Consider the following 21,462-nt stretch of genomic DNA (forward strand, 5'->3'; position numbering starts at 1 on the left):
CTGCATTGTAGTATCGTCTGGGAGTTTGGAGAGTGCTATTCATTGTGGTAGATCGACATGTCAGGTCGGTTCTCACCTATGACGGGCATGTGCTTTCACGTGGACAGTAGGGCACAGAGCCAGGCAATATTTATTCCTCTCAGAAATAAGGATGTGGTGAAGTAGGACTGAATTCTGGCACACGGTACGGGTACAGGACAGTAGAAACTGTTGGCTTCGAGGCTTACAGTAGAGAGAATCAGGAACGGATGCATTGATAAATGCTGTCAGAGATCAGAGGGAGATCAGTTTCACCACGACCTCTGCACTATCCTCCAGTGGTGCGACCATCTAACAGTCTACAAATTTACAGCATAAGGATACAAACAACGACCGGAAAGTTCTACTGGTAAGATGATTTGAGCTAATGATTGCATTGACATTTTATCATGCATATTTGACATTTGATTGATTGCATTGTGTGTTTTCGTTGGATTTGACGAGTTTTGATTTTGATTTGGATTTGGATCGATTTGTTTCGCGTGTGTTTTGCTTCGTACCTGTAAGAAAATGTCGGGAACGACATTTTTCAAGTGGTGGAGTATTGTGAGATCTCGTTCTCTTACTGTTCTCTCTGAATTTGGTATTTCCTCCCAGGAATTCGCCGGATGATATTGAATAGTCCCAGGCCAATCAGTGCTAATTGAAACGGGCCTGATTTTTGGAGGTTTTCTGGAATGATTTCGGACTAGATCGTCCAGGCCGATTTTGGGGTTCATCCTGGACGATCAGTGCTGGCGAAAGCCCGAGAGCAAAACTTGAAACTATCAGCCTAGGTATATCGTCGGGCCCGATTGATTTTTGTCTATTCGCCAGGCGAGAGATTGCGATCGCCGGGCCGATCAGCTTATGATTATAAAGCCAAATACTCGTTTGAGGGAGAGAGAAAATCGATTTATAAACGAAAGTATCTAAAGAAGAGAAAAGAAAGAAAAGAGAAGAAATCTTGGATTTCGGAGGCAGCTGGAGTGCTTTTCTTTTGTCCGTCGCCACTGTTGATATAAGATTGAAGATCTCGCGGTAAAGGAACTCCGAGATCTATCTTTGTTCTGTTTTAGATAGATGATTTTTATCGAGTTGTGCACTTTTTCGTAGTCGAATTTTGACCCGGTTTTATATTGACACAACTGTTCACCGTCACTAACTTTTAGAAGTTATAGATATTGAATATTTGTAGCACTTGATATGAGATTTGTCTACGATACTTTTAACGGTCGGATTGGTTCGTACGCGATTTTAATTGAATAGAAAAATATAGATGTTATTTGATATGGATTCAGTAGAACAATAGCCTTATATTGATTGTGAAATGTCTGTGTGAATTTGGAAATTATGTCTTTTGCATTTTTTTGTTGTAAATCGTAGACTGCCTACTCTGCCGAATTTCGTAGGATTTTTGATTTTTCTGAATTGATAGATTGAATAGATATGAATGGTGAATATTGATATGATTGCTTATATGACATTTGAATGATTATGATATTGGAATACAAGTGAACCTTGTTTGAACGTTGGTTGAGATTGAATTGACCTACAGGATGGTGCCACGGCTTTCTTTAAACATGATTATGGATATATGATGAGGTCATAAAGAGTTCTTATAGATATGCCGTACGCGACCGACGGCGCCGACGTGGCCGACGGGCAGATAGAGTGATGACTCTTTTTATGAAACAACGTATGAATCTACAACAGCAATATGGATTCTACAACAGCAAACATAGCCAGTTGATTGACTTGTTCAGTATTATTGTATTAATGCATGTTTACGTAATACATACGAATTTATTGTTTTATCGATTTCTACTTTATTGATTTGATCGGATTTACTGTATTGTACGATTTCATCGATTTTTATTGATTGATCATTGACATGATACTATTAATTATTGAATGATATGGATATTATAGATTTTTTGATATTTGCTTATAGACTCATTGATACTATTGATTCTGCATTGTATTGACTTGCTATTTGATTTATTGATAGGATAGATTGAGATTATCGTGTGCATTTCCGATTATTTATTGACTAGATAGCATAGATTTGTTTTGATTTGATTGATTGATTCGACAAGACTTATTTTGAGATGATTGATCTTCTCTGTGTACGATTTCTTCGAGATTGACGTGTTATTAATTGAGTTTGGTTTATCGATTTGCCCGCTGCTGCATTGATAGACTTGATTTTCATTAACTATGATTTCGATTCATAGACTCATTGACCATTGACTGATATAGATCATTGATGCGACATGCATATGATAGCGTCGTCGTGCTTATGATTTCATTATAGTATTAGTGACGCTTGCTGGCTTATGTAAAGCTCATTATATGTGGTTGATATTTTTTCAGGTCAGGGCAAGGGAGCAGAAGATAGGAATTGCCCCGGATCTACAGGTTTTTGTCTTTTGATTGATAGTGATTCTTTTGTATTCATGACAGGATAGATTTCTGTACTTGTGATTGTAGTGTAGTTCCTGAGTATTGTACATGAACTTTTGAGATATGAATTGACTTGTTATTGATTTTTTTAATTTATAGACTTTTGTTTATACGGTGATTAATTGGAGAATTGTAGATAACTCTGGTAAATGGCTGGTTAATTGACATTCTTTCCAAGTTAGATCTCGGGGCATGACAAGTTCATCCACCCAAATGGCCTGAAATTCCCGCAACATATGCTAGATTTCGGGTGGGTGAGTTCTAACAATTTCCCCTCCTTCTTTGAGGAGTACAAGGAAATAGCCACTAGATTCAGATATGGCTTGTTGACATTCGACTCAACTTAACATCAACAGATCATAACTTACTCCGTGGGACTCGGTGGCTAACAAAACAAGCACCAAGATTTCATATGAATAAATCAGGGTGTATGTATTACTTACCCCATCATGTATGTTTTTTTTATCATATTGCCAAGGTCTTTCCAACAATAAGTGACAGGCATCCATGGGCACAACATCACACCACACTTAGTCTTTGAATTGGCCAATTGAGAAGTGAACAAGGCATCTCTTAGAGACTTCTACCTCGTTGTCCTTTTGGATCCAAGACAACTTGTACTGTTTGGGGTGGGTCTGTGTTGGAAATTTTAGCTTCTCCACCAAGGTACATGAGGCTATGTTTTCACAGCTTCCACAATTGGCATACATGATCCTATATAGTCCATCTGGTCCTGAATAGGTTGTGCCTTTGCTATATTTCCTCCATCAAAGTATTAAGCAACCTCCTAATTAACGACCAATAAAGGATTGCCATCTTTTGAGATGAATGTTGTAGTGGTAGGAACATTAATTTATTGGTTATAAATTTCTAGCTCCGTAAGGTCTACATTTTCGGTTCTTCTTCTTCCGGCATGGTGATAACTTGTAGGGTCGAACGGTTTGATGCAATATGTCTAAACCCCTAACAGCTAAACCATTTATAGGTGGCAATTCTTGTGGACGGGTTGTCCTGAGTGGTACACTTAATGGCAGGAATTGGTTCGATAGAAGTGGAGGCCCTGCTCATAGCAAGCTTAATTGCCTGATGACTTCTCTCGGCACTACCCTCACAAATCTTGTATAGTGTGGTTCTTTGATTCTTTTATTATCATTCAACCTTCATTAATGCCAAATTAATAACATCCTACATGGTCCAATATGGCTTCAATTATACTACCTGAGCGATTGAGTGTTGAAGGCCATCTAAAAATCTTGTGAATGTAATTTTAGCTAGCTCATTTAGATCGCATTTGAGTGGCAACTATTCAAATTTAGCCACATATTCTTCGATCGTGTGTTGATTATGTTGTAACCGATGTAATTTCAAGAATAGATATTGTTGATATTGATCGATTAAATATTTGTATTGCATCTCTTTCTTCATTTTGTCCCAGCTCGTAATCTTGCTACGGCCTTCTCGAATTCAAGTGCGCTTCAGATTTTCCCACCATAAAGACACGTTTTTTGTCAGTTTGATTGCACCAATTTGATAATCCAATATGGAGCGACTTCTTTAAAGTCAAGAACATATTCCACGGCATGCAACCAGTTCAATAACTCATCCGGATCTAGCTTTTAATCAAATTATGGACGATCGATTTTGATTCTTCCATCATCCCTTGATGTTGGTCGTCCCCGAACTAGCCCTTACCTCTGAATTTCTTCATCATTGGATAGTTCTTAATGAAACAGGTTAACATATTCTTCCTCTTCTTGATGATTTGTTGGTTCCCCGGATCCTCTTCTTGCCAGTTATTGTTGCAGTTGTTGAATCTCTCATCGCAATTCTTTAAATAATACTTCATGGACAAGTCATTGGGGATTCTTGCGGGGAGGCATTTTGCCCATGCACTGATGCCAAATGAGGTCGACAACCACCGCAGAGCTAAAATGGCCAGGTTCTTTGAGGTAGCATCAAATGCCTCCCTAGGTCTATGGAGACCTGCTTCCAAATTGTTCTGACTCTATTCACCACCTTTGATGGAAATAGGATACAGAAATAGAGAGGGCAAAACAAGAAGAACTAGTCCTTTAAGACAACAAAACTCAAGCTGCTTTATTTCTTTGTATTCGAAATTATTTATACAAAAGAAATATGTAACATAAAAGGCTATTAACAACTACTCATACAGCAATACATCTAGAAGGAAAATTATTTCTTTTTTTTTTTGATGCTCTGACATCACACACTCTCATAGAAGTGTTGTTGCCAAGATGTAATAATTAAGTTTTATATTCAATAGTATTACAATGATTTTTTTATTTCCCATTATTTCAAAAATTATTACTCTGACTCCAAGTCTAGTTCAATGAGCATCCACAAGTTCAATGTTTATCCCGTTGCTAAGTTAATATGTCACAATCGTCACATATGAGCTCGTGGAGGTCATCCCTTACCCTAGCTCGGCTCTGATATATTCTTGTAAGTCTGCTCGAAATTAATCCACTCCTAATTTATAGATCAAAGAGTAGATGATTATACCAATTTAAGTAGTGATATTAGTTCATTTAGAGATTCAATGGTTTTCTCAAGCGCAAAATCCTTTTTACAAGGAAATACAAAAGGGTAATTTTGATTATTTTGTTGGTCTTGATTTGTTCTTGGTTGTCTATTCAGAAAGAGTGAAGGAGTAGAGAGGTATGAAATGAGAAAGTGTGAGGTTGAAGAAGATGAGTTAATTGAGAGAGGAGAAGTGGTTCATTGCTGTTTTTTAAATATGATTTATGTACTAAAAAGTATGCAAGGAATATCTATGCTAGTGATTCCATTTGATTAATTAGATTTAATCTTCATGCATGCATAGCATCATGATAAATGAATCAGATCATGAGGTTAAACACTGGATATTGTGTTTTCTGATATGAATAATGTATCTATCATTGTTTGTTTGTAAAACATTTAAATAAAAAGTTTGGAGCCTTAGTGGTGACTATAACCACCACAATTTTAGGGATTCTATGGTGGTTATACCCGCCACAAAAATAAAACCTACCGTACCGGTCATTCTACAACCGTTGTGAAATGAATTTGCTGCGGAAACCAATTATAGCGAACATGTAACAGTTTTGAAACTGTTGAAAATATTTTACAAGGGAATATAACCGCCATTAAAGCCTATTTTAAGTGTTGCGAAAGGTTTTTTTTTTTTTTTTCTTGACTCAAAATTAAGGATTTAGTTGGTTTTGGTTTTAGTAAATATCAAGTATTGTTGAAAATGAGTACCTCTAAGCCAAGCTTAATAATTTAATAAAATATTTTTTATGATTTATTATTCTCACACTAATAAATTTGTAAATACTTGATAAACTATAAGCATGGTTCTAATCTAATGTAATTATTGAATTTCATTATAAGCTCAATCCAAAGTGTAATTCATCCAGTTTGAAGTTTAAGGATATATTTAACAAATATGACTTCGGGAGAGAGATGCACCAACTTGGTTAGGCACAAAATGAAATATTTTTTTTGTCTATATAACCCTTGGCCAAAATAAAATTTAGGATATATATATATATATATATTGTTGTATTTTATTGAATTTAACAAAATAAAATCATCATAGACTCTAATAGATTTTTTTAATTACTTTAAAAATGACGTACTATTTTATTTCCTATAAAACATCATTAAATTGTTTCAACTAAGGCTTTGTTTGGAATGGCTTTTTTGTAGCTTTTTAAACCAGTTTTTTAGTACAAAAATTAAAATATTTGTACTAAAAAGATGCTTTAAGAAGTAGCAACTAGCAAGAAAGTCATCTCAAACAAAGCCTAAATCTTTGTTATGATAGTTGCACTGCAATTTATTATATTTTACGAACTAATTAAAATTATCATTGTCCCGTAAAAAATATTACTTGCTCCATAATTTAGCTCAAATGCCATGTAATTTAGATAAAGCAAATGCACAAAATAATATTTTTAAGCAAAGTTCTAATGTAATTAATTAAAACTCCTTTTGTCAAAGTATAACATTAGAAAAGTAAGACCATATAAAACCTTAAATTCAATATGGATTGCTTAAAATTCAACAAAAATTATAACCAAATCCATTAATTTGAAAACCAAAATGTTTTAATAATTGTACTTTCATCAAAGAAATCACATTCCATAGTCATGTAATTCATAATCAAATCATTTTGGCCGGTGAATCTTTATAAAATTTCTCTATGTTTTCTCACTTTATGCAATTTTCCTTTACTTTAATTGCTTTCTTTCATCTCTTACAAGCCAAAGAGATAGTACTATTCCCTTCCTCGTTGATCAGTACTTCTCCACCTAAACTTTTTCTTATTTTAATCAAACAAAGGTATCCTTCCCATGCTCTCCATTTCTTCCCTCTTATTATTTTTAGGTTCTCTTTTTCTGATAGATAACGTGAAAAAGCTCATCACTCACTCCCATAAAGAGCTATCTTAGAAGAAGACAAGTTCTTTCGCCAAAACCCATCTCTTTTGCCAATATTTTATCATACTCATGACTTGCCCATCATGTGCTTAGAATATTACCATGGGCCTATTCGCATGATCCCATCCCTTCAAAAATATTTTCATATAGCCTCTATGCTTAAGTGTGATTGAAGAATCATTAGAGAGAGATTAGAAGAAGAGAGGAAGGAGAATGATAGATCGAGGGAGTAGAGGAGAGCAAAAGGAAAGTGGGTGGTTGGAATGAAGCTTGATCCAAGATCATGCTCCAAATCAGTCAAAAATTAACAGTTATGTATTAGGGTTTCTAGTAAACCCTAATTGAGTTTTTTAACCAGATTGATCATGGAGAAAAGATCTCGGACCAGGCTTCATTCCTTGCGCCTCGCTTTCTAGATCATGGCGCATTTGTGATCGAAGAAGAGGACTGGTACTTGTAGTGTTTTTTCTTTCTTTCTCTACTCACAATGATCTTCATGTTATGTTTAGATGTTCACGCATCCCATGCAAAATAAAAAATAAAAAAATCCAATTTTATCACTATTTTCAGATCTATCAGCAAATATATATAGGCGTACAACCAAGAAGAAATATTCAAATTTTGTTACTAATATTTTTTTTTCCTTCTATATTTATGCAAGCTGGAAACAATATGATATATACTGATTTATGGGATTTTTTCTCTTTCTTTCTCTAGCAGGTTGTCTGATGAAACACAATATGACCGTTGGATTATCATTTCATAAATATTTCTATCAGTAATTTATTTGGATACTGCAGTTGTTTGCCTTCTCTATCTTCACAAACAAAGCTTGGATGAAAATATCCTGACATAAAATTTATTAGCATTTTCTTGTATATTCATCTTATATTTTAAAAGATAGCTAGAGTTGTAGATATAATTATTTTTTCTTGGGAAAATACTTATACAAAACAGAGAAGAAAGATCTAAAAATTCTGTCTAATCTTTATTTTGTTATTTTCACTGTGCAGAAGTTTTGATGTTCTGTGATTGCTTAATTAATTTCTAAGTTCAAATGAAATCTCTATCAAGATCATGTAAACTATATATGGAAAAAGGCACTCTTTTTTATTTAATCAAAGAAGAATATAGAAGATTTGTTAGTTCATGGTTCTCTAACTACCAATAGTATTAGAACATTAATATTGGAAGAATGTTTCAGCTGATAAATAATTATTTTTCAGTATATTTTTGTATAATTAGAATCAATACTATTAGAGAACCAAAATGAGTAAATGTATTAATATGAAATTAGTTATTATACTTTCCGTATTGTACTTTCTTTAAGCAGAATATTGTATATTTACTTCTTTACCATAGACTTAAAGTCTATATATTCAATAGTTCTGTACTCTGAAGTAAAGGGAAATAATATTCATTTCTTACTTTCATCATGCTCTGTTTCCTCTTTCTCTATTACCTCTCTGTCTTCTTCCCTTCTCGATTCTAACTATCCAGGCGCTCAAGAAAGCAACAGAAGGTTCAAGATCTTCTTCAAATACAATTATAATAATTAATTTGTTCAATGATATTCTAATATATATTTGTATAGAATGAGAAGACAAAGAAATGCCCATCGATTCCTATAAACGCCTCTACCTTCTCACCAAGAACCATACCCGAACCAGCCAATCCTCCAGATCGAGCTCCAAGCGAGGAACAAGCTGACGATATTTTATTAGTTCGAGTAGCTTGATATTTTCAACAACCAAGGTTCTTTAGAAGCTCAATACGTGTGGAGTTCGGACGTAGCTCGAGTATATATGGACGACTCCAATAAAATCAAGTCACACGCGATTTGTACACAATATGTATACAACTTATACCCATTGTGTATAATACACACCCTGTATGCAAGCCACGTGGCTCGATTTTATTGGAGTTCAGATGCGTCCGGACTCTGCACATAATGATTTCTCCAATGAGCCATCATAGAAAAGCCAAGCCCATAGGCCATAGGTTCCTTTCCTTTCTGTCTTCCTTTCTTAGCTTGCTGTTTTTGGAGTGTTTTGCTTGTTTGAGTTGTTGTTCATTGCTGCTGATTGCACATTCTGATTGTTAGCTTCTTCAATCTATTCTTATGGATTGACCTATTTTTTGTTGTTGTATATATATCCCTTTTTTAGCTGGACGTATTGCTTAATTATTTGGGCTCTGACTTCTTATTACAGAATAATTCATCGAGTGTGCAATGTTTTTTGGCCACAATTTTTTCATTATTTCTAAAAAAAAAATTATACCATAAAATTATTTTAAAAAATAAAAAAATTATTTCAAAGGAAGCATAAGCCCTGCAATAATTATAATCAATACACATCAAATCATGAAGGGTATACAGTATTGATGACTATTAGTACATAAAGACAAATGACACGTCTTATTATTTTAGTAGCTATTTTATGTACATATGTAATGAGGTGGCATTAGTTAATTGGTTCTCATGTCCATTCTCTTCATATACTCGATCTTTATCTCCTCTGTAATGAGACAAGCCTTTCATCTCTAATGTTTTAGTCTTGTTCTCTATTCTTCCTCTTATCATCTTCTTGGCTGTACCGTTATCAAGAAAAAGTACAAGATCTCCTTCTTCTACATGATATCAGAGAGCAGGTCTAAAGGATCTATGCTCAATGGTAAACTCGGTCACTTCTAAGTTAGGAGAGCACATGGATCTGGCGGCCCTAGAAGAACCATTCATTCCGTCGACCTTGAAGTTCATCGTTTCAAATCTCAAGAACATCGTTCGTTCCCACTCAACTCGCCACATACAACTATTCTATTTGGAGATCTCAGATTACCAAAAAATTTCATGCTAATGGACTTGCTAAATTTCTTGACCCAATATTCCCTCCGACAGCGCGGCTTGTTCAACAACCAAACGACTTCTCCATTTCCAACTCACTCTACACTCAATGGCTTCTAACCGATCAAAATTTGGCTGCAGCAATATGCTCCACCATCTCCTCGTCGATGCTACCATACATCGTTAACCTTGACTCCACAGCTGTTATATGGATCACACTTAAAGCCCGGTTCCAATCCACTAATAGATCCAAGGTGATTCTATATAGCCTAAAAGGAGCTGCGAGCAATACTGTAGCTATATAGCCCATTTTCCAAGCTTTCCAGTGAGCCAAATTGAGCGAAGATAGGCTTCTAGACAGACAGCTAGCACAAGTATTCTCTCGTCCTTCAAAGTATGCAAGGTGCAAGATTGATTTAGGGTCTCTTTGGAAGAGCTCTCTCACTATTTTGTTTTTCAAATTGCATTATTTTTCATAAACATTTTATGATATGACGTTATTTTGTAACTTCCAACTTTATAATCACATTTACGAAAAGAGACACTTGTGCTTATTAATAGTTATTTCTTTTATTAGATAACTAAAAATTTGCTAGACTTGTTTCTTTTATAACAAACATGATTAAGCATTGCTACACAACTCTATTTATGTACTCAAATATAACTTTCTTGTAGAGTTCAACCTACCATTACCTATAACTAGGAAATCAAGAGATGAAACAGTAAATATTAGAGCTTCTCTCTAAGTTCTGTAATATCAATTATTAAAATTTACTTTATTTATATATAATTTACATAATTATATATTATTAATTCTAATTTAAAAGTTATTTATCATTATTAGATTAATTAAGCCGTTACTTATAATATATTAATATCATTACTACTTACTAATTAATAAAATTTTAAGCTACAGAAACATTAAAAAATATTTATTAGATCTCTAATATCTGAATGTATATCTGAACATCAATCATATCAATTAAATTTTCTTATTATCTAATTGCCGATTCTCTTTCCCACATGATTTATTATTACTGTAATCTATAAAGAGAAAAAATATAAATAAGAAAAATGAGAAAAGCTGTTAGGTGCAAAACGGAGTGGACGATAATCTTCTTCCCCGTTGCCTTTCTATTTATATAATTTCTCCTCTGCTTTTGTCTATGCTCTTCCTGTAGCCTTAGGCGTGTCTAGGGTTTGCTTTTCCTCTTCTCCATTTCTTCGACGCTGCTTCGACTGCGCCTGATTCGCGTTAAGTAGAGTAGTGAAAGAGTCGCTGAAGGAAGCCTCTTCTCCTCCTTCAACGACGTTGTTCCTGTCGGATCCAAAGCCCCCATGGGAGCTCGCCACGAAGGTAACGATCTTCATTCCTTTCGCGTTCTTCTTCGGCTAAATCCCATTAATTCGCCAAACTATCCGATTTACTAAATCCAGGATTTAAGGCAGAACGGAGAAGGAACGGAATTTAGGATTCTGTAGGTTGTCATTTCTCTGCTGTTTGGTAGGATTTAGGTTAAATCCGGCTTAAATTTTGCGCCCAAACAGCCCATTAATGTTGCTATTGTTCATGACATCACCCCACGCATGCAGAACTGTCACACATTTGCAGCAGAAATTTAAAGACTGTAAGAAATAATCAACTTGGCTGTTAATTCTGAACAACTCCAGTCTCCACAGAAACAATGTAACCTTTTTTTTTTTTTTTTGAAACCAAAAGATGAATACAATGCTACGTGTAATTTCTTCTTACAAAATATCGTTAAATTTTTTTATTACAGATTAAACTAATGCATTTTGGCTTCAGAAGGTCCTGATATAATTTTTCACAATCCATACTTAAAAAAATTCTCAACAATCGAATAGTTTTATGAGAAGATTACAATAGTAGCTGACAACCTAGCAATGCAATGATATCAACAACAAAAAATTTCAATCTTTAGAAGTATAACAGAATTAACTCAATCATACATCTTCAAGTACATAATATGGCAGAAATGGAGCTCAAAAGCTACACTTTAACGGCATATCCTTGCCTACATGAAAGAGTAAATGAAACCTATTATAAAACTATTGATTTCATGATGTAAAAACTGAACTCTGAACATGAATAAAAGAAGCTCCTTGTTAGCCATTTTAATGGCTCAAAATATCATGATTCTCCAACACTGCACCACCATCTAAGAAATCAACAGCAATGCATGTATTAAGCATCAACTGTGTGTCGCTATCTTATTTTTGACACTGAGAAAGTAAACTTTCTTCAGTCTGAATGTTTGTTACAATTGCATAGTATGCTGTTGTGAAGATAATGAACATGTGACTGGGAACTGCCAGGAACTGAAAGCCTGGATTGAACTTAGAAGAGAGAATTCCATACAGATCCATCTCCTTCCCCACAACGTTTGTGGACATCCTTTATCCTCTCAACTGACTTGCAAATTCCACTGCAACTCCAGTCAAATGATGCAATACATACATTTCCTGCTTGGGCTTTCCATTCACAATCTGGACATAAAGAAAGAATTAAAAGCAAAAAAAATTAGAATTTGGTTCAAGGCATTTATATAGGGTATAGTTTCAAGAGAGCAGCGAAGGGTTCATGGATATTCTAGTAGAATCTGTAAAAAGATTGAACAGAATGAAGAGGATATGTTAGCAGAGTTAGGTGATACAAAAATATTATTATGAATAAAATATATTTAATAATTGAAAAAAAAACTGTTGAGATATGATGATTATTAAGAACAATAGGTTTTGCAAAAAGGACACTGAGCACAAGCATGGTTAAAGCTCAAGTATTTGTGGAATAGGCTTTAACTATAAAGATAGGATAAAAATAGATAAAAATGTTCTTCAAAACAAATTAGATGTATCATGCATTGAGAGTGAAGCTAAGGAGATCTTTTAGAGATTATAAATTGGATGTTTAAAGGAAAATTTTTGTTTAGAAGAACACAGTTAGCGGAATTATAAGTATTATATAAGATTCATCTGAAAATTAGAAGTTTATTTAGCTTTAAAGATAATACATGGAAGTAAAAAATTTAGATTTGATTAGATGGCATACTGCCTGAGATTTAGAGAAATATCAAAATTACACCCTTTTTGTAATTTTGGGATAGAGTTGCTTGCTATCATGGTAGGGTAATCAAGGCGGAAAAAATCTATCTTCATCATTTGTGGATGATTTTTCTTTCTTAGGGTAAGTAGCAATAAAAGCTTTCTAAAGATAAATAATAATAAAATAGTTTTCTTCATTGAAGGTGGCATCAACGGACATATACAATTGTTTTGTAGGGGTTACACCCTTTTGGTATAAGAGAATAACCAATAAAAATACATTTAACAGCCAATGGATCAAGCTTTCCTAACTTTTGAGATGAACAAAGGCAAACCCCCCAAATATTTTGTGAATAAGATTATTTGAGGTGTTAAAGTGAGAAAAAAATCAATTAGAAATAGAATAGAACTTTTGAAACCCAAAATCCTTTATGGGTAACCTATTTATGATCTGAGCAATTGATAAAATAATTTTCCTCCAATATTATTTTGGAATACTCTTTTGAAAAAGTTGGGCTATATCATTTGTATTTGGCTAATTCACAAACTTCACAATGAAAATTTTTAATATTCATATCTTTTAATAATAGAGGAAAAACAGACTTGAGAACAATAAGTGATTAGTGAACAAGATGTGGGTGTTGCAGCCAAATCATTTTTTTATTGGATATCTGGATTTAGGATTTTTAAGAGATAATATTGAATTTATTATGAAAATTTATTTTATCAACAAATTCCTCAAGATTGTTGATGTGATGACTATTCCTAGTCCCATTATTCCTAGCCACGTCCGCTGCAGCCTCCACTAGTTCTTTTTACTTTCTGTTATTTTACAGACTTTTGGCAGCATTACTTTTTCCTAGTCAGCTTTCTTCTTAGTATAGATAGGGAAATACCTCACTGGAGGCGATAGTTCTGTTTTTACTTATATAGTATTCCCGAAAAATGAGTTCTCCCCTTGCTCCTCTTCCTCTTCTAACTCTCTCTGGATTGCTTATTCTTCTCAAAACTTCTTGTTCCTCTAACTATTTTCCTCTTCCCTGTTTAGTTTCTCTCATTACTTGCAGGTTTCCACACCAAATTGGTATCAGAGCTCGGCACGTGAGCAGCCATGGCGGAAGGTAGCAAGCGACCTACTATGGAGGAGGATCGGAGCTTGGACGCCCTCTTGAATGCTCAGACAAACATAGCGCGCCAAATAGAATCACTCACCAATGAGTTCGTCAGATTCTCTACCGAGATACGAACAGAACTTTGTTCGATGAGGACCAACAGACCGCCACCAATGGGCGCTCGTCTCGCGACGCCGATCCCTGCTACGAATCCACAACAACTACGACATCGGCGACAGGTAGCCGCTTCCCACATGGATTCCAATTCAGAGAATGAAGCAGAGTTTCAACATCGGGAGGCATCCGACTCAGACGATGAAGAGCATCAGATGTATTATGAACCCCGTCGACGGCCAATACATCACCAGCAGCAAGGTGAGTTTCGCATCAAGCTTGATATCCCGTTCTTTGAAGGCCGTCTTAACATCGAAGAATACTTGGACTGGGAAAGAGCAGTTGAGGCATTCTTCGACTATATGGAAATCGCTCCAGAAAAACAGGTTAAATATGTAGCCTGTCGTTTAAAGGGGGGAGCCGGAGCTTGGTGGATGCAGCTGTTGCAATCCCGGCGAAGAGAAGGAAAGGGCGGCATCACCAGCTGGTACCGGATGAAACGCCTGCTCCGCGGACACTTTCTGCCAGTTGATTTCGAACAAATGCTGTATGTTCAATATCAGCATTGTTCGCAAGGGGGGAAGACAGTGAACGAGTATACTGAAGATTTCTATAGATTGAGTGCCCGCAACAATCTGAACGAATCGGAAAACCAGCTCGTCGCGAGGTATATAGGCGGACTGCGGGAAGCCATCCAGGATAAGCTAGAACTTAACTCGGTCTGGACATTGTCACAGGCAGTGAACTATGCGCTTAAAGCCGAAATGCAGCTCAGCCGACATCCTAGAAATCGCATAGTTAACCGGCACAATGTTGAGCAAAGCGGAGAAACTAGTAAACCAATTGGAAGCAGCAGTAACAAATTGGCAGCTCCACCTCTGGGTGGTGCGGGCATCCTCGGTCCGGAACCCAAATCTGCATCTCCGCTGCGTCCAAAACCTCCCGTTAAGGATGCTAATCCGTATGCTAAACCGACTACATTCAAATGTTACCGGTGTTTCCAGCCGGGGCACAAATCTAATGACTGTCCTACGCGACAACAATTGCATTTGGTTGAGGGAGAACAAGAGGAGGATCAGTACTGTGGGGAGAATGTAAACGAACAAGATTTTGAAGACCTTCAAGCGGATGACGGGGAACAGTTGGTATGCATACTGGAGAAGTTGCTGTTGGCTCCACGACAAACCACTAATACCCAGCGACACGCCATCTTCCGGACGCGTTGTACAATTAATGGCAAGGTATGTGACATGCTCATCGACAGCGGGTGCACTGAGAATATAATCGCCCGTTCAGTGGTGCAAAAGCTTCAACTGAAGACAACGAAGAATCCGCAGCCATACAAGATCAGTTGGGTGAAAAAAGGAGTGGAAATTCTCGTCTCGGAGATGTGCCGGGTGACATTTACAATTGGGAAGAATTATATGTGTGAAGTGCTGTGTGATGTTTTAGAAATGGATGTATGTCACATAATACTCGGAAGACCTTGGCAATTCGATGCTGGAGCGGTATACGACGGACGTTTAAATACCTATGCATTCGAATGGAAAGATCGAAAAATACGACTGCTACCGCACGCCCCTGCGGATAATACTCAGAAGCTGCTGGGTCAAACCGCAATGTACATGGTATCTGGACCGAACATTGTCGAATCCTGGAAGGAGGAAGCCAATATGCTGGCCTTAATTGTGTCAGTGAAGAACTATGGGGATAAACTCCGATCACTACCAATTGAGGTGCAAAATTTATTACAGTTGTATGGAGACGTCTGGCCGGAAGAATTGCCAAACACCTTACCCCCTCTCCGCAGCTTGCAACATCAGATTGAATTGCAGCCTGGAGCCACACTCCCGAATTTACCGCACTACAGGATGAGCCCGCAGGAACATGAGGTGCTTCAAGGTATCGTAGAGTTGTTACAAAAGAATTTGATACAACCGAGCTTGAGTCCTTGTGCAATCCCTGCCTTGCTTGTACCGAAGAAGGACGGAAGTTGGCGGATGTGCGTCGACAGCCGGGCAATTAATAAGATCACCGTGAAGTACAGATTCCCTGTGCCACGACTCGAGGATATGCTGGATAAGCTCACTGGGGCTGTAGTCTTTTCGAAGCTTGATTTGAGAAACGGCTACCATCAGATACGAGTCCGTCCGGGAGACGAGTGGAAAACAGCATTTAAAACTCGGGATGGACTGTATGAATGGCGCGTGATGCCGTTCGGGCTATGCAACGCCCCTGCTACATTCATGAGGCTCATGAATGAAATCTTAAAGCCAGTCCTAGGAAAATGTTGTGTCGTTTATTTCGACGACATCCTTATATATAGCTCGTCGTTAGAAGCTCACCTCATCCATCTTCGGGATATTCTTGACATCCTGCGAGCCAACCAATTGTATTTGAATTTCTCTAAATGCGAGATTGCAACAGCATCGGTGCATTTCCTCGGGTTCATCATTTCCGGTCATGGCATTCAGACGGATCCACAGAAGATTATGGCAATCACGGGCTGGCCAACTCCCAAAACAATCTCGGATGTGCGAAGCTTCATTGGCTTAGCGAATTTTTATCGCAGATTTGTGAGGGGATTCAGCATTTTGGTGGCACCACTCACGGCTTGCCTTAAAGGCAAAACGTTAAGTTGGAATCAGGAACAACAAACAAGTTTTGACAACATCAAGGAGGCGCTGACCACTGCTCCCGTATTAGCCGTCCCCGATTTCAGCAAACCTTTCAGTGTCGATATTGATGCCTCAGCCGTCGGGGTCGTTGCAGTGTTATCACAGGAGGATAGACCCCTGGAGTTCTTTAGCGAGAAGCTCAGTCCGACCAGACAGAAGTGGTCCGCCTATGAACAAGAACTATATGCAGTAGTTCGAGCCTTGAAGCAGTGGGAACACTATCTGATACATCAGGATTTTGTTTTGAGCAGTGACAACCGTGCCTTACAGTTTATTAACAGCCAGAAGAATATCAACCGAATGCACGCCAGGTGGGTGACATTCTTACAACGATTTAGCTTTGTTTTGAAACACAAGCTGGGTACACAGAACAGAGTCGCCGATGCTCTCAGCAGGCGGTCTGCACTAATCACTAAACTGCAAACTGATCACCAAGGTCTTCAGTACCTCACGGAGCTTTATGCCTCCGATGCCGACTTCGCCGATATCTGGAATGCTCTGTCACAGGATAAAACTCAAGCTGTTCAAGACTACACTCTTCGGCACAACTACTTATTTAAAGGCAATCTCCTCTGCATTCCCCAATCATCTTGGCGAGAACACTTAATTAAAGACCTTCACAGTGGTGGCTTGGCTGCCCACACGGGGAGAGCCAAAACTCTGGAGCAAATGCAAAGCCGTTTCTACTGGCCTCACCTCCGGCGAGATGTAATTAGATTTGTGGAACGATGTCCAATATGCCAGATGTATAAAGGTAACGCCCAAAACACCGGATTGTATACACCTTTACCAGTGCCGAACTCAATCTGGGAAGTTTTGAGCATGGATTTCATATTGGGACTGCCAAAAACAAAACGGGGAGCGGACTCCATAATGGTGGTTGTCGATAGATTCTCCAAAATGGCACACTTGTTTGTTTTTTTAGTGCTTTTGTAAAAGACAGTTTTAAAAAACATTAGTTTAGAAAATGGAGTTTTGTAACGGAGAAGCATATATAAAAAGCTTTCTCAAAACTATAGAAAAATGAAAAAAAGGAGTTATTGGGAACGTGATTTGACGAACCAAACAACACAAAAAAAAATTCCTCCGTTTCCAAAAACGGAAAAGGCAAAAAAACGCTCAAACAAACAAAGCCTGGATGTTTAAAGGAAAATTTTTGTTTAGAAGAACATAGTTAGCGGAGTTATAAGTATTATATAAGATTCATCTGAAAATTAGAAGTTTATTTAGCTTTAAAGAGAAGGCATAGAAGTAAAAAATTTAGATTTGATTAGATGGCATACTGACTGGGATTTAGATAAATATCAAAATTTTGGAGGCATCCATCCATATATAAAGCAATTCAAGATTATGTTAATCAAAAGGGAATCAAGATTAAAATTTTTACAAATAAGTTGAGAATGAAAATGGAGGACACATTTGACAAAAATCTCATCATTATCAAAGAGTCAATTGATTTCATGTTTAGAAGATCAATCATGGAGATATTTTTCAGGCCAATGCGATCAATTGAGAAGAATAGAAAAAGATTGAAATATTGTAAAATAATATTTGTTGCTCATGAAACATCGGATGATGAGTATCATGAAGATTGTGAAAATGTATCATTATCTACTGAAGTTATTAGGAATATATATATGATGGAACGTTGATGATTAACGAGCATTAGTAGTAATTGGAAGAGTATAACCAAATGGTACATAACTAGCATATAGCTTTTAACTTTGATATAAAAAAAAAAAAAAAGTGTCAAATGGTGCCTAACTAGCTTATTGCTTTTAATTATGATATAATGGAGCTAAATAAAACATGAAAAAATAGTACCTGCTGACACAACTCAATTGAATTTATTTAATCATTCAAAGGCATTTAATGGGAAACATACAAAATCATGGACTAAAATGAAATAACTGAAGTATAATTACAATAGGTACGAACTTGATTTGGGTAGGAGTAGCTAGTGTAGGGATAGAGTTGCTTGCCATCATGGTAGGGTAATCAAGCAGAAAAAATATATCTTCATCATTTGTAAATGATTTTTCTGTCTTAGGGTAAGTAGCAATAAAGTCTTTCTGAAGATAAATAGTAATAAAATAGTTTTCTTCATTGAAGGTGACATCAACGGACATATACACCTTTTTCATAGGGGTGGTAGCACTTAAACCCTTTTGGTATAAGAGAATAACCAATAAAAATACATTTAACAGCCAATGGATCAAGCTTTCCTAACTTTTGAGATGAACAAAGGCAAACCCCCCAAATATTTTGTGAATAAGATTATTTGAGGTGTTAAAGTGAGAAAAAAATCAATTAGAAATAGTATAGAACTTTTGAAACCCAAAATCCTTTATGGGTAACCTATTTATGATCTGAGCAATTGATAAAATAATTTTCCTCCAATATTATTTTGGAATACTCCTTTGAAAAAGTAGGGCTATATCATTTGTGTTTAGCTAATTCACAAACTTCACAATGAAAATTTTTAATATTCATATTTTTTAATAATAGAGGAAAAACATACTTGAGAACAATAAGTCATTAGTGAACAAAATGTGGGTGTTGGGGCCAAATCTTTTTTTATTGGATTTCTGGATTTAGATTTCTAAAATAAGATATAATATTGAATTTATTATGAAAATTTATTTTATCAACAAAGTCCTCAAGATTGTAGAGGCCATTCCTTTCTTAGCAAGTCAAATTATCCTTGAGCCTTGTTCTTGAAGACACAATATGAAGGATAAAACATAACACTGCACTTAGATTCATTTGTTAGATTTTGGATTGATAATAATTTGATTAACAATTTAAATATATGAGAATATTTTGAAGTGTAAGAGATATATTTATAAGATTTTTTTCTTCACCAACAATAATCATTAATGATCCATTGGAAATAATTATTTTCTTGTTGCTAGGATAAAAAATGTATGAAATAAATTAATGTGGGGAGTTATGTATATGGTTTGTAACTCTTGAATCAATGATCCAAGAGAAAATGAGTATCTTTGAAACTTCAAAGACATAAGAAGAGGAAATAATACCTAAGAATACTAGAATACAAATATCTATTATAGATATTTTTTCCAATGATACGAATAAGTATTTCAGCTTTGTGAAACTCAATGGGTGATTTATGGGTGTTAACTTCTCCCTTATGTGATACATTTGCATATATGCATATCTTTGCTCCTTGGCTTGTCTTCCTTGTGCTGTCCAATTTAGATATTATGGTTTGGCAATAAGTTTTCAAAATCTTTTCATTCTTTGTTAAGCCTTTTTACAATGCATGTGCACCATAGAGTATCTCTATTGGTCATCTTTGTTGGAGTAGATTGCTTGTGGTCCACAACATCAGAGGTTGTTGAGCTAGAGTTCTTTATGTTGGCAGCCTTTGAAACTAAAGTCTAGCCTTCAGTAGGATTGTTGGTAATCATGAATCACGTTCTTCAGTTTAGATAATGGAAAAGATTTCATTTATTAAGGATAAATCATCTTTTCCAAGAATTTGTACTCTTACAAAATCAAATTCAACGTGTACTTCAGCAAGGATTATATATATGCAACCTTTTTCAACAAAACTTGCATGTTTATTGCGTTCCATTTGAATGCATTAATATTGATAAATCTTTTACTATATATTTTGCAATAGGTTGGAATATTTTTTTTATGGATCATTCTCCTTGCTTTGTGGATGAGATCTTATTCTTAACTTCATAGATTTGTGTAGTTTCACAAACTCTAAAATATATTTGATTCATCATATCCCATATTTCCTATGTTGAACAGAGGAATATGCATGTATCACTTATCTCAAGAACCATAGAGTTTCATAAACAAATCATCACCGTAGAGTCATGTTTGTCCCAAATATAAATGTGGGATCTCCTTGCTCAGGTTTGGTGTCAAATAAATGATCAAGATTTTCTCTTCCCTTGAAGAACAGACTAATCAATTGCAACAATTTTAGATTGTTCTTTATTCAATCGATATGTTGAATGGATGTTTTGAAGTTCTCCCATTGAATTTGGATTCTATCCCTCAATCCCAAGAGAACCTAAGGCCAAGGGAATGTGGGTAGTGTTTTTATCACAGATACAGAGGAAAATTATGATTATAATCAAAGAAAACCAGAAAAAAAAAAAAATAAGGAAAAGGGAAAGAGAATGCAGGCTTCAACAAGACAAAAAATAAAAGGGTGAACATTTGGGAAAGGAATGAAACCACAAGTCATCCTAAGGAAAAAAGAATAGCTTAGAGCTCTGATTATATGACAAGAATTAGATAATTTGTTGAATATTTTATTTCAAAAATTTATAGAATTTTAAGAAAAATTTTAATAGGAAATATAACAAATTTAAAACTGAAAGAGCAATAACTACATAATAATTACAGTAGCACAACCCATAGTCTCAAATCCATGTAATTGAAAAACACATCATATGGTTGGACAACTCAAATTTTCAAGAAGATCATGAAAGGTTTCCGACAAAAACTATAAAAGGTACTTGCTAAGGACAACATATTACAAATCAAAGGAAACGAAATTGCACCTGGTGGAGTTCCACAGCACATGTTCCTGTCATCTATATGCTCAACTTCCAGCCCAATAAACCAAGAACCAAGAGATACGTCCTCATTTGCATATTTGTGTAATATAGGTCTATATAAAATGAAGAAAACATATTAGAAGCATAAATAATAGGGAAATTTACATACAT

The 21,462-nt window shown here is 35.8% G+C and overlaps 1 protein-coding gene and 1 long non-coding RNA gene across 2 annotated transcripts in view; both read right to left on the reverse strand.

The window, feature by feature from the left end:
* Positions 1 to 21,462, reverse strand: part of LOC110096043 (beta-1,3-galactosyltransferase 7) — a 36,716-nt gene that overhangs the window by 7,287 nt on the left and 7,967 nt on the right. The window lies entirely within an intron of this gene.
* LOC114580171 lies at positions 11,694 to 21,404 on the reverse strand. Its single transcript, XR_003701485.1, has 2 exons — positions 21,295 to 21,404; positions 11,694 to 12,285 (listed from the first exon to the last, which is right to left on the reverse strand). It is a non-coding gene; the product is annotated as an uncharacterized LOC114580171 (long non-coding RNA).

This window comes from Dendrobium catenatum, unplaced genomic scaffold (genome assembly GCF_001605985.2).
Source record: "Dendrobium catenatum unplaced genomic scaffold, ASM160598v2 fragScaff_scaffold_91, whole genome shotgun sequence".
Classification (NCBI taxonomy): Eukaryota; Viridiplantae; Streptophyta; class Magnoliopsida; order Asparagales; family Orchidaceae; genus Dendrobium; species Dendrobium catenatum.